Here is a 12749-nt window from a genome sequence, read left to right on the forward strand (position 1 = left end):
GGATAGGGGAGAGGGGGAGGCTTTGCCATACCATACCATGGATCAAGCGGGCTGGTAAAGCTCAGGGTGTGTAGGCCCACGCTCATTCTGGCATATCCCAACCTGCATGGGGGACATGGGCCCACGCTCATTCTGGCATATCCCAACCTGCATGGGGGACATGGGTTTAAGAAGCTTGGGTGCGGGGTCCACTCATTTTTTTTATTTTTTAATTTACCACACTCTGCACAACAACAAAAATGTTTAAAAAAACAGGTAATGTTGCCTAATTGTGGCTGTATAGCAGTCCCTGTCCAAAGCATTGCCACTTCCACGGGGTTTCCAGGGGGTCCATACGCACTGCATTTGGACCCACTGGATAGTGTACTGGTTAAGGGCTCTGCCTTCGACATGGGAGACCAGGGTTCAAATCCTGGCTAGGTCAAGTACCTATACAGTAAGGAGTTCAAGGCAAGACTCCCTAACACTGCAGGGTTGCCTCTTGAGCGTGTCCCTGTGGCTTGCAGCTCTTGAGCGCTTTGAGTCCGACAGGAGAAAAGCGCTATACAAATGTTTGGATTATTATTATTATTATTATTATTAAAATCTTGAAGAAACAAGAAAGGAAACAAGAGTCAAGGGATGCGGTTGAGAAATAGCAGGAAAAAAAACTCCTGAGTGTCAGCCTAGAAAAGCAGAGTAAATAGCATCCGTGAAAGAGCAAACACACAGCAAGTGCGTCATCCAAAGACAAAGAAATATGCAGCTGCAGATTTATTAAAAACACAAGAAAATACATTTATATTGCACTGGCTGATCCTGGTGGATTCAAAGCGCTTGAGCTGCAGCCATTAAGGTGAGCTCTATAGGCAGTAGCAGTGTTAGGGAGCCTTGCCCAAGCACTCCTTACTGAATCAGTGCTGGCTTATTGAACCAGAAGAGCCTAGATTTGAACCCTGGTCTCCTGTGTCAAAGGCAGAGCTCTTAAAGGATACTCAAAGTGACTCCGTGCTGACTGAGACAGGAAGTGACTACAGTGTGACCCTCACTGATAAGAAATCTCCCTTTTTATCTCTTTCTTGCTCTCAGGAGCCATATTCTGCTAGGAAAGTGTTTTATAGTTGGAATTTCTTATCAGTGAGGGTCATACTGTAGTCACTTCCTGTCTGAGTCAGCCACTGATATTTAACTCTTTCAGGCAGAGAAAGAAAAAAAGGAGCACAGCATAGTAATTTGTGTGCTGGGAACTGTACATACACATGTCTATCTCATCATGTCACATGTCACTTCGGGAATCCTTTAACCATTGAGATGGTGATTGAGATTGTATGTGAATGGTATATGAATTACAGTGATAGACAATCTGCAGTTTCCAATCTGCGCTGCCGGCTCTTCTCCCATCGAGGCCGACGTCCAATCCCCTGCAAGGTCACCTTTATTCTATATACGATGTTGACGGTGGCATCCAACGCATCTCCTGCCATTAAACATCCCAAACCTTTCATGCTGCCATTACTAAATGTTTCCTGCCACTCGTGTCGCCGTTTGATGTAGAATACGCTCTCATGTGATCAGACGCAGAAATCCATTCCATTAACCTGCAGAGCAGCATAACAAAGGCGAAAAGCAAACAAGAGCTTTCTAGCGCGTCGGCCATATATAATAACATTAGCATCAAAGGATTATGCAGATTGGAGGCTAACGTTGTCACCCGATGTCTGTGCATTATCTGCGGCGAGAGACAATCGAATTCACCTTTTCAGCTCATCACAGAGCTGCCAAACATGAAGAGAGGAATAAGGCCCAGTTCACGTTAGCAAAATGAGCCAAAAGGATCCGGTGAGCGGATCCGGTCTCCGCTTCACCAGATCCGGATGGCTCTGTCCGTGGCCCGGTTCACATTAGTGAAAACAGATCTGATCAATGATTGATCAGATCCTTTTTCACTCGGCAATACATACCTAATCTTCATAGGCAGCCGGCGGTTTAGGCTTCCTCTTCATCCGCTGTGACTACACAGAGCGTCATGTGACTAATCACATGACGCGTCATGTAGTCACATGATGCGGAAGAAGACGGAAGCCTCTACCGCCGGCTGCCTATGAAGATTAGGTATGTATAAACCCTACCTAGCCCACCCGCCCGGCTGCTGCACCCTCCTCTTACCCTCCCGTCGCTAGATTTGCGTCGATCCATGCCCCCATCCCCCGTGGAATGGTCCGTTTCTTCGCAAGTGTGAAGAAACGTTCCGTTTTCCATTGCCCCCAAAGCTAGGGTTGCCAGGTGTCCGGTTTTAGACTGGACAGTCCGGTTTTTGGCCGCTGTGTCCTGTCCAAAAAGGCATGTTAAACCGGACAATTAAGATGTCCGGTTTTATGCCTTTTGCCACTTGCCGCCACCCGTCCGCCAGCGCTGCGCGACCGCTGATTCGCTGCCTGGCTGTCAGTCAAAGGCACAGCCAGCCAGCTTACGCGGCGTAAGTTACGCCAGCTTAAGTACCGCCCCCGAGCCCGCGCTTCCCGACGTTGCTACGGCAACGCCAACGCTGCGTTGCCAACCCACGCATGACGTGCGTCACTCACGTCATTTGCAATGCGATTCTGCATCTGCGAAAGAAGCAAGGTAAGGTCAGGAGTCTGGAGATATGGTGAGTGAGTGACCCATAATTCTCTGGTTGTATTTCCGCTCTTTGTGTGCATTGGCTCCGCTCTATCTCCCCTCCGTATAGTCCAGGTGTGACTTTCAATCTCATTCAATCTCGCCTGAGCCCGCTGCTTACTATACTTTACACTTGAATTCATACTATTCATACTATAACAACGCAATTTATACTGTTATATTTGTTATATTTGCTCAAAATGTGTACATACATGTATGCGCAGATTTATATTTTAACTTTATGCCTATGTATGTCCACTTTATTGTTCTCAATAAAAAATTTTGGTGGGAAAAAAAAAATAAATTTTAAAACTTCCCGCAAGAAATCGACCACTTCACTGTGCAAAAACGCCATAAATGCATTGCATTATTTGCATAGTTTTCCAGTTTTGTAATAGTTTTCTGCTCTGTCTCTTATTATGTGCATTTACTGGTGAAAAGCGGTCTCTTATTATGTGCATTTACTGGTGAAAAGTGGTCTCTTATGTGCATGTACTGGTGAGGACAGTTAGTGACATGGCTATGTACTCTGTAATGTGCTGCAGAAGATGTCAGTGCGATATAAATACTGTAAAAAACATTTTTTAAAAAGCCCATTGCTTAGCCCCACTCTACATAAAAGTGCGCTTCTGACTCCGCCCCTAACTCCACCCCCTGTCCGGTTTTCTCCATCAGCCGACCTGGCAACCCTACCCAATGCTGATACATTTTTTTCTTGATCCGTTCCGCTAAGCAGAACGGTCTGGAAAATTAGGGCCTACAGTAATTTTTAGGTCTGGGGACCGGAATGTACGGAACGTATCCGTACCAACGGACGCATGGGAATGGACCCATAGGTTAACATTGGATCCATTCACATCTGTTCCGTTTGTACAGTATATGTTCCGGAAAAAAATGCTAATGTGAACCTAAGCGATACGCTGAAATCAACACCTGATACAGACAGGAGCATTAATAACATAACTTGTCTGTAGCAGAACACTTAGAGAAGCATGTGATCAATTTGATCAGGTGACCAGTTTTCTAAGGCTCTGATTTGCTGGTCATGGTCATGTGTTGTGTTGCCTCTGTTTCCTGAGTGGGCTAAAGGAGAAAGTGATGACAGTGAAGAGGAGCAGGGGCCAGCCAGGGCGGTGCTAGGATTCTGGAAGATTATGGTGTACCCCCATGGTCTGACAAATAGTATTCCCTGGTGGTCAATTAGTGCTCCCCAACCCCCAGTTGTATTCCAATCCCTGGTCTTTTAGTGACCCCCCCAATAGTGTTCCCTGGTCGTCTAGGGCCCCCCAATAGTATTTCCTGGTCATCTAGAGTGTCCCCCCAACCCCCAGTAGTATTACCTGTATATCTAGTAGTCCCCCAACCCCCAATAATATTCCCTGGTCGTCTAGAGGTCCCCCTAACCTCAATAGTATTCCTGGTCATATCCCAACCCCCAGTAGTATCCCAACTGCCAACAGTATTCCCTGGTAGTATATCCTTCGGCGGTCAGACAGTCGGTCTTTGAGTCCGCAACTAGATTTGCCCTCTACTGTACGAGAATCAGAAGCTAGAGATCTAGTGTTTGATTTAATTTCAGACACTAGGGGGAGAAGCCTGGTACAGAAGATGTCTCCAGACTTCGGAGACAGAGCAGCTAGAGGAAGTCAGTAGGCGTATATCAAAAAAGGGCGCCTGGAAAAAAGGGCGCGGGGTGTAGCCGAAATTAGAAGTTTGAATGCAAAACCGTATTTTTCGTTTAAGAGGTTATAAACGATAATTTAGTGCTAAATACGTAAAATAAACGGAAATGAAATGGCAAAATACCGTCTATAGCAGTAAACGAATTCTGAAATGAAACGTCAAATAGCGTCTATAGAAAAAACGATATTTACACTTGTATTAAGCATAGTACTAGAATGGTAGGTTTTACAGGTATTTTACTACAATTATACCTAACTTTAGGGTCACAGATATCTCTCCTTATCCCTATCCCTCACACCTAGACCCCCCTTTGTGTAAATACACATAATGTAATAAATTGTATATATTACATATATTGTACTATAACTATACCTAACCTTACTCTCATACAGAGCCCTCCCTGTACCTATCCCTAACCCCTAGACCCCCCTGGTGGTGCCTAAACCTAAGACCCCCCTGGTGGTGCCTAAACCTAAGACCCCCCTGTTGGTGCCTAAACCTAAGACCCCCCTGTTGGTGCCTAAACCTAAGACCCCCCTGTTGGTGCCTAAACCTAAGACCCCCCTGTTGGTGCCTAAACCTAAGACCCCCCTGTTGGTGCCTAAACCTAAGACCCCCCTGTTGGTGCCTAAACCTAAGACTCCCCTGTTGGTGCCTAAACCTAAGACTCCCCTGTTGGTGCCTAAACCTAAGACCCCCCTGTTGGTGCCTAAACCTAAGACCCCCTGTTGGTGCCTAAACCTAAGACCCCCCTGTTGGTGCCTAAACCTAAGACCCCCCCTGTTGGTGCCTAAACCTAAGACCCCCCTGTTGGTGCCTAAACCTAAGACCCCCCTGTTGGTGCCTAAACCTAAGACTCCCCTTCTGGTGCCTAAACCTAAGACCCCCCTGGTGGTGCCTAAAACTAACCACCACCCTGGTCCTAACCCTCCCTGTACCTATCCCTAACCCCTAGACCCCCTAGTAATGCCTAAACCTAACCATCCCCACTGCACAAAACACACTAAACACATATAAACAATAATATATTTAATCCTTAAAATACTTCACTCCAAATAACATGAATAAAATAATTTATATATTTGTAATAGAATAACTAGCCTTAAAATCACGTAGAAATCTTAAAATAACAGTAATTTGTAATAGAATAACTAGCCTTAAAATCACGTAGAAATCTTAAAATAACAGTAATATTTAAAGCGATATTTTAGTAACTATAATCAACGCATTAGAAGTGTAAAAACAAAGTTAATACCATAAGCGATGTATTTCTAATACAATCAGCTTTAGAAACGTTATTTAAGCATTATACATATGAAAACGAATTTTAAATGATAAAAGAAGTGTAAACGAAATTTTAGTTGTTATAGTTTTATAAGCGCATTTTTAAAACGAAAAAAACTAGTTAAAACCCATATAAGCGAAATTTACAAACGAAAAAATAAGTATAATACAAAGTCTAAACTAACTTGTAAACGATATTTATTATAAACTTTATCCTGTAAACGAAAACCTTTGTTAACACGATCCCTGTAACCGCTATTTCTCGTGCGCCCTTTTTTCCTGTCGGGCGCCGAATAGCCGATATTTTGCATTGCAGTCTATGGCGGCGCCCTTTTTGTCCACTATCCCTGTGCGCCCTTTTTTACTAGTTCCGTCAGTAGTGCCACTGCCACTCACTGCGCTACTCTGCTGTGGGTAGTGTGTGAGACACAGGCACCGAGCATCCGGGGCACCCCATCATAGACCCCCTGCCTTGAATCAGGAGTGTAACAATAGACCCTGCAAGGGATGCAGCTGCAGTGGGCCCCATGGGGGGGAGACGTTTCTTTTCCCTGTCCTGAGAGACTGACAACTAAGAGTCAGGAGAGAAAAAGCTTTTTGCTCTCTGCACAATTGTTCTAATGACTGCATATGCTCAGCCACTGATAAGAAATCATACAAAGTTTTGCAGACAAAGATTTGTAGACAGTCCCTATTCAGTGTAAAGCAGGCTCTTGTGTACAGTGGCCAGCCCCCAGCATCTCCACCCGCTTCCCAAGTGCTGTGTACTGTATTGATGCCGGAGGAGTCTGCAGAGCCAGTTCTGTTTTCAAAACATTTTATTAGAGCTTCATCAGAGATGGACAGAGTGAGTGTAATAAGCTGAGGCTGGGAGCACACTCATCTATCAGTTTTCTGCACACCATGGGGCTTGATTCACTAAACCGTGATAACTCACATCACGGCCGCGCTAGTGTTTCTGCGCACAATTTCGTGTTTTGCGTGCAATTTCGTGTTTTCACATGTAATCGGGAGATTTCACGTGCAATTGTGAGCGAACATTCGCGATTGCGCGCAAAAATGCGAAATTGCGTGCGAAAATGCTAGCTAGCCGTGATATGAGTTATCATGCTTTAGAGAATTGAGCCCCATGTATGTCTGTATGTGTGAAAGCATGCACGTTTTATCAGAGAAGCTAATGTAATTGATAGAGAAAATGCTCCCAGTGCTTCACTGCTGTCTGTTTTTGTCTGCATGGGGAAAACACACATTAAAGTGTGCACTAGCCGAATGAATGACATTGGTTCTCAGTTTACCTGTGCAGAGAAGGGGAGGGGGCCCCATCCAAAGTTTCACAGGGGGCCCAGTGATTTGCAGTTACGCCCCTGCCCTGAATCATTCTTTACCCCTAGCGACACATTTGGCAGTGGAATAACTGTAGCCTTTGTGACCATTACTAGGATGAGGGATCCAGGGATTAAGGGACCACTATCACAAAAAAGCCTTTGTGACCATTACTAGGATGAGGGATCCAGGGATTAAGGGACCACTATCACAAAAAAACCTTTGTGACCATTACTAGGGTGAGGGATCCGGGGATTAAGGGACCACTATCACAAAAAAACCTTTGTGACCATTACTAGGATGAGGAATCCAGGGGTTAAGGGACCACTATCACAAAAAAACCTTTGTGACCATTACTAGGGTGAGGGATCCGGGGATTAAGGGAACACTATCACAAAAAAACCTTTGTGACCATTACTAGGGTGAGGGATCCAGGGATTAAGGGACCACTATCACAAAAAAACCTTTGTGACCATTACTAGGATGAGGGATCCAGGGATTAAGGGACCACTATCACAAAAAAGCCTTTGTGACCAGTACTAGGATGAGGGATCCAGGGATTAAGGGACCACTATCACAAAAAAAACCTTTGTGACCATTACTAGGATGAGGGATCCAGGGATTAAGGGACCACTATCAGAAAAAAGCCTTTGTGACCATTACTAGGTTGAGGGATCCAGGGATTAAGGGACCACTATCACAAAAAAAACCTTTGTGACCATTACTAGGATGAGGGATCCAGGGATTAAGGGACCACTATCACAAAAAAACCTTTGTGACCATTACTAGGGTGAGGGATCCAGGGATTAAGGGACCACTATCACAAAAAAAGTGAAATTTAAAAGTAATTTATAATGTATTTTAAGTGTTAAAATGTTTCTGTGATGGTTGTCCTTTAACCTGGTGACAGGCTGGATTTGCAGTTCAGGAGCCTATAGACACATAATCGTTGACACCCTAATATCCACCCCTTAACACAGGCCACACCCCTCAAGTCATGCCTTTTCTTATTTTCCTTTTCTTATTCAATAAAACCACAAAAGGTAATGTAGATATTACCAAATACAAGTAGCCAGATGTGCCCCTCTCCTCCCCATACAGCAGGTAGCCAGATGTGTTCCCTCCACCCCTATAGTCAGATGTGCCCCCTTTCGCACTGTATAGATAGCAAGATGTGTCCCCTCCCCCTCCTATAATCAGATGTGCCCCTCCCCCGTAGTCAGATTTGCCCCTCTTCCCCCCCTGTAGTCAGATGTGCCCCCCCCCCCTCATAGTCAGTTGAGCTCATCTTCTTCCCCCCATAGATAGCAAGATGCCCCTACCATATAGACAGCCAAATGTGCTGCCCTTCACCATCTGTATAAATCGTAAGGTGTGCCCCCTATATCAGGAGTTGATGAGTTTCTTCTCATTAACACTCCGCTCGCCACTCTGTAGGGGAAAGGGGGGGGGCACATTGTGCTGCCAGTGAGCTGCCTTTTCACATAGTAGCCGCCTGTAGGCATGAGCCTACAGTGCCTACTGGTAAATCCGGGCCTGGCTGCATGAATTCTATCAGTATGCAGAGAGCGGTTGTCTGATGCTGTAGCTGCTGGCATTTGATTGGTCCATTTTCAAGCTGCATAAAATTAGAAACAACTGAGAATTATTAGCATCTCATTAGCCATGCCTAGGCCCAACCACGGCAGCACATTGCCGAGCTCAGGTGTGCTGTAATGGCTGCCTATAATCCCTGGTTATCTGATGGGCGGAAGACTCCCATAGATGTTATCACGATTTAGCTGCCAGAGATTATTATAATTATCAGGCAGGGATGTCAGCTCAGGATAATGTTTAACTGGATTATCTATCAGCAGTATGTCATTCCGGCAGGAAAGCGAAAATATCCGGAGAGCGATAACTGTGGTATACACTTACGTAATAACTCAAGCATTAACTACTGCAGCCGGGCGACAAATGAGACGAGAGATTCATTAATAACTGCACATAGCCATACACTGGCCGATGTGGCAAAAGGTGGTCATTAACCACTTTGCATCCAGACCTTGTTTGCCCCTTATGGACCAGAGCAGTTTTTACATTGTAGCCATGTCCCTATTTAATCAGCTATAACTTTATCCCTACTTACGACACCTAAATGAAATATATATCTTTTTTTTCAAGACAAACTAGCCTTTCATTGTATGTCATTTTTCCCCTCAAACAATTTTGTTTTCTATGCATCTTAATGGGAAAAAGAGGGAAAGAAATTTAAAAAAACACATTATTTCTCAGTTTTCCATTTCCAGTTTAAAAATAAAAAGCTCTACTGTAGATAAAAAACACAAATTGTGTTTGGCTATTTCTACCGTTCATCACAAAACTTAGATTATGTTCCTGTCACAATTTATGGTGAAGATATTTGATTCTGAAATAATGCTACAGAGTGTATTTTTCACTATGAATTGAGAAAATAAAAGTATTTTAAGGCTACTTTCACACCAAGACGTTGTTTTAGGGGACGTTATGGTCGCCCCTAACGGACAGTATGGTGGTGTTGAAGTTGGACGTCAACTATTCTAGATCTTTTTAAGGATTCGGATCATTTGAATCGGATCATTGAAAAGATCAGGATCATTGAACCAAATCATTTGACTCATTTTACTAGGGAAGCAGACTGAGTGAAATGACGAGCATGTGCAAACAGTCTAATGCTGCTTAGCCCAGTATAACGTACAGCATGCAGCACTACGTGCTGCGTTACAATGTAACACAACGTGTGCACTGTGAACAGCACATTGATTTTACAGTGCTGTGAGTTAGGCTGCGTTACTGGCTGCTGTAGCGTGGGACTTTAACGTCTCACTGTGAAACCAGCCTTAAAGGTAAAAATAAATCATATTTGCTCAGGGAACATATATACCCCTCTACCAATTAGTGCTACATCAGATAGTGCCGGAGGTGTGCACAGGAGCAATGCCCAATTGTGCACAGCTTTACTTTAGCTACAAGACGTATATTTACTGTATGTCCTCATGGCTTAGATGAAGTCACAGAGGACATAGATATACTGTAGTGGTGGATAAAATGGTTAATGATACAACAGGGACGTTTCTAGGTTCCCTTGGAGATCCGGGGCACCCCTGGGCACCAAGAGGAAATGAGTGTGAGGCGCGCTATGTGCGGCGGGGTGAAAAATGGGCATGGCCATGCTGTGTAAAGTGGGCGTGGCCATAGGTGGGGCTAAATGTACTTGAACATAGCAGTGGCTTAGCCTAAATATATTCAATAGGCACTATTTCACATATATAAGGCCCTCACCTGGCTTCTGTTAAAAACTCACCTGTCTTTGCTCTAAAAGATAAGCATCAGCATAAAAACATTTAAGGAAAAACATTTGTTACAGCTGATACAAATCTTGCAATAAATCTGTGCAGTTTGTCTACTTCCTGATTTCATGGAAGCAGACATATTGTTAACATCCTGTGTTTTCAAATGAGCTTATCTGCCATGGCAGTCAGCTGACACATGTGAGAGATCAAATTACAACTTGTAAATAATCACAGATGAGAGGGAATTAGACAGGCTAAATTCTATAAATACATACAGGGTGCAATTCTCTATGTTTTTCTTCTGTTCGGTGCAAGAATTAAGGTCCACTTTAACCACTGCAGCTGGGCGGCGAATAAGACGAGAGATTTATTAATAACTGCACATGGCCATACACTGGTCGGTGTGGCCAACGATGCCTGTCAATGATACAATACTGATTGTACAATCTTATTGTAACGCCTGAAGAGGCAGCTGCGGCGAACAGCACCGCCGCCGCAGCTTCCTCTGTTCCCCTGCCCGTCCCTCCGGCGTCTGGGACGCCGAGGTCGGGACGTTCGTTTGCAGATAGGGTCCCTGTCTCGCGCACAGACGGGACCTTTATGCGAGGAGGAGGCTCGTCAGCTGACCGGCTGATCAGCTGACCTCAGAGGAGACTCACGGCGCCCAGAATTGGCTGAGTGCAGGCAGGGCCGGGCCGAGGCATAGGCTGGAGAGGCTCCAGCCTCAGGGCGTAGTGTAGGAGGGGGCGCAGAATTAATTCAGCTGTCATTCCTAATTGTGTTTGAAGCAGAAAGAAATAAGAAAAGGGAATACATAGCAGTGACTGCAAGCCAGATAACTAGAGATTAAGGTGTTGGGGAGGTTGTGGGCCCTGTGGCGCCTCTTAGTCTAATAGCAATTAGTGTTTGATGGCTCGGGTGGGAGGGATGGAGGGGCGCACTTTGGTGTCTCAGCCTTGGGTGCTGGAGGACCTTGTCCCGGCTCTGAGTGCAGGAGGCGTGCCAGTGAGGTCTCCTCTGCTTCTTAAGCCTCCGGGCTTCATTCAGACACTGTCTGCTGTCGTGAATACATCTCGTGTTAGCGCTCAGACCTTATACTAGATCCCAGGTGTTGAAACCAAGGACTTCACACCTAGACTAGGATAATATTACATTGTTATTGATTATTCTGTGTATGATTCTGGCTATCCTCTGACTTTGCTCTAAGCTTACTGATTCTGTGCCTCTGTCCATCTGATTAGTTGCTGAACCTCTGCCTGATTATTACTCTTCTGCCTTACGATTATATTCTGATTCTGTCCTCTCTGTTGCCAACCCTTGCCTGTCTGACCATTCTACTCACCAGTGGGCCCTCGCCACTGGTGAGGTGTTAGCTTCTCCAGCTCCTCTGGTGAAGTTATTTGCTAGTGACCGGTTGCTCCTGCTCCTAGGCTGCAGTACAGTCTGAATCGCCTCCTCCTCAGGTGATCACTAGTTGCAGTGCTGTTTGTACCTCCTGCTCCTAGGCTGCAGTACGGTCTGAATCGCCTGCTCCTCAGGTGATCATTAGTCGCAGTACTGTCTGTACCTCCTGCTCCTCAGACTGCAGTACAATCTGAATCACCTGCCCCTCAGGTGATCACTAGGCTGCATTACAGTCTTGATATCCTGCCCCTCAGGTGATCACTAGACTGCAGTACTGTCTGAATCTCCCGCTCCTCAGGAGGTTCTATCTCTTCAGTGTTAGTATCTCCAGCTTGCTGGGGTTGGTACTTTATTATACGGTCAGTGTACCGATAGTACCTCACCAGCCCCTCTGGTGAGGTCTCGCCAAACTATTAAAGTTACTGTACTCTATTACACAGTCAGTGTACTGATAGTACCGCACCAGCCCCTCTGGTGAGGTCTCGTCAAACTATTAAGTTACGGTTGCACCAAGCACTACACACTCAGCTCCTTGTGCTGCTATACTGGTATTATTGGTGATTCTGCAGATTACACATAATCAGGTATAGCGTCTGCATTTTTGGTGATTCTGCAGATCACCAAATAATCAGACATCTGAGCTGCGACATCCAACCGTTACACTTATCAAATCTATGCAGAGATGGAGGTGTAATGGGGCCCTAGGCAAGGTAGATGATTTGGCGCCCCCTTGTGGTATTTTTGGTAAGCTGAAATAAAGAGGGGCCAGCAGAAATCCACTAGGCCCTAGGCACTAAAGTCAGTGGTGTAGCTAAGGAGCTGTGGGCCCCGATGCAAGTTTTACAATGGGGCCCCCCAAGCACTCTATACGTAACATAACAATTAATACGGCGCACCAAAACCTGCCAATGGCACCTACAGTGTCAGAGGTGCAATGGGGAACAGTTTGTTAATAATTACCACTATTCACAGTATCTATAAAAGTGATTATTATGAGCACAGGACCAATAGAGAGCTAATACTGTGGTTGAGGGAGGGCCCCCCAGGGCCCCTCTGGCCCAAGGACCCCGATGCGGTGGCTACCTCTGCAACCCCTATTGTTACGCC

The sequence above is a fragment of the Hyperolius riggenbachi genome, chromosome 6 (genome assembly GCF_040937935.1).
Source record: "Hyperolius riggenbachi isolate aHypRig1 chromosome 6, aHypRig1.pri, whole genome shotgun sequence".
In the NCBI taxonomy this organism is placed as follows: Eukaryota; Metazoa; Chordata; class Amphibia; order Anura; family Hyperoliidae; genus Hyperolius; species Hyperolius riggenbachi.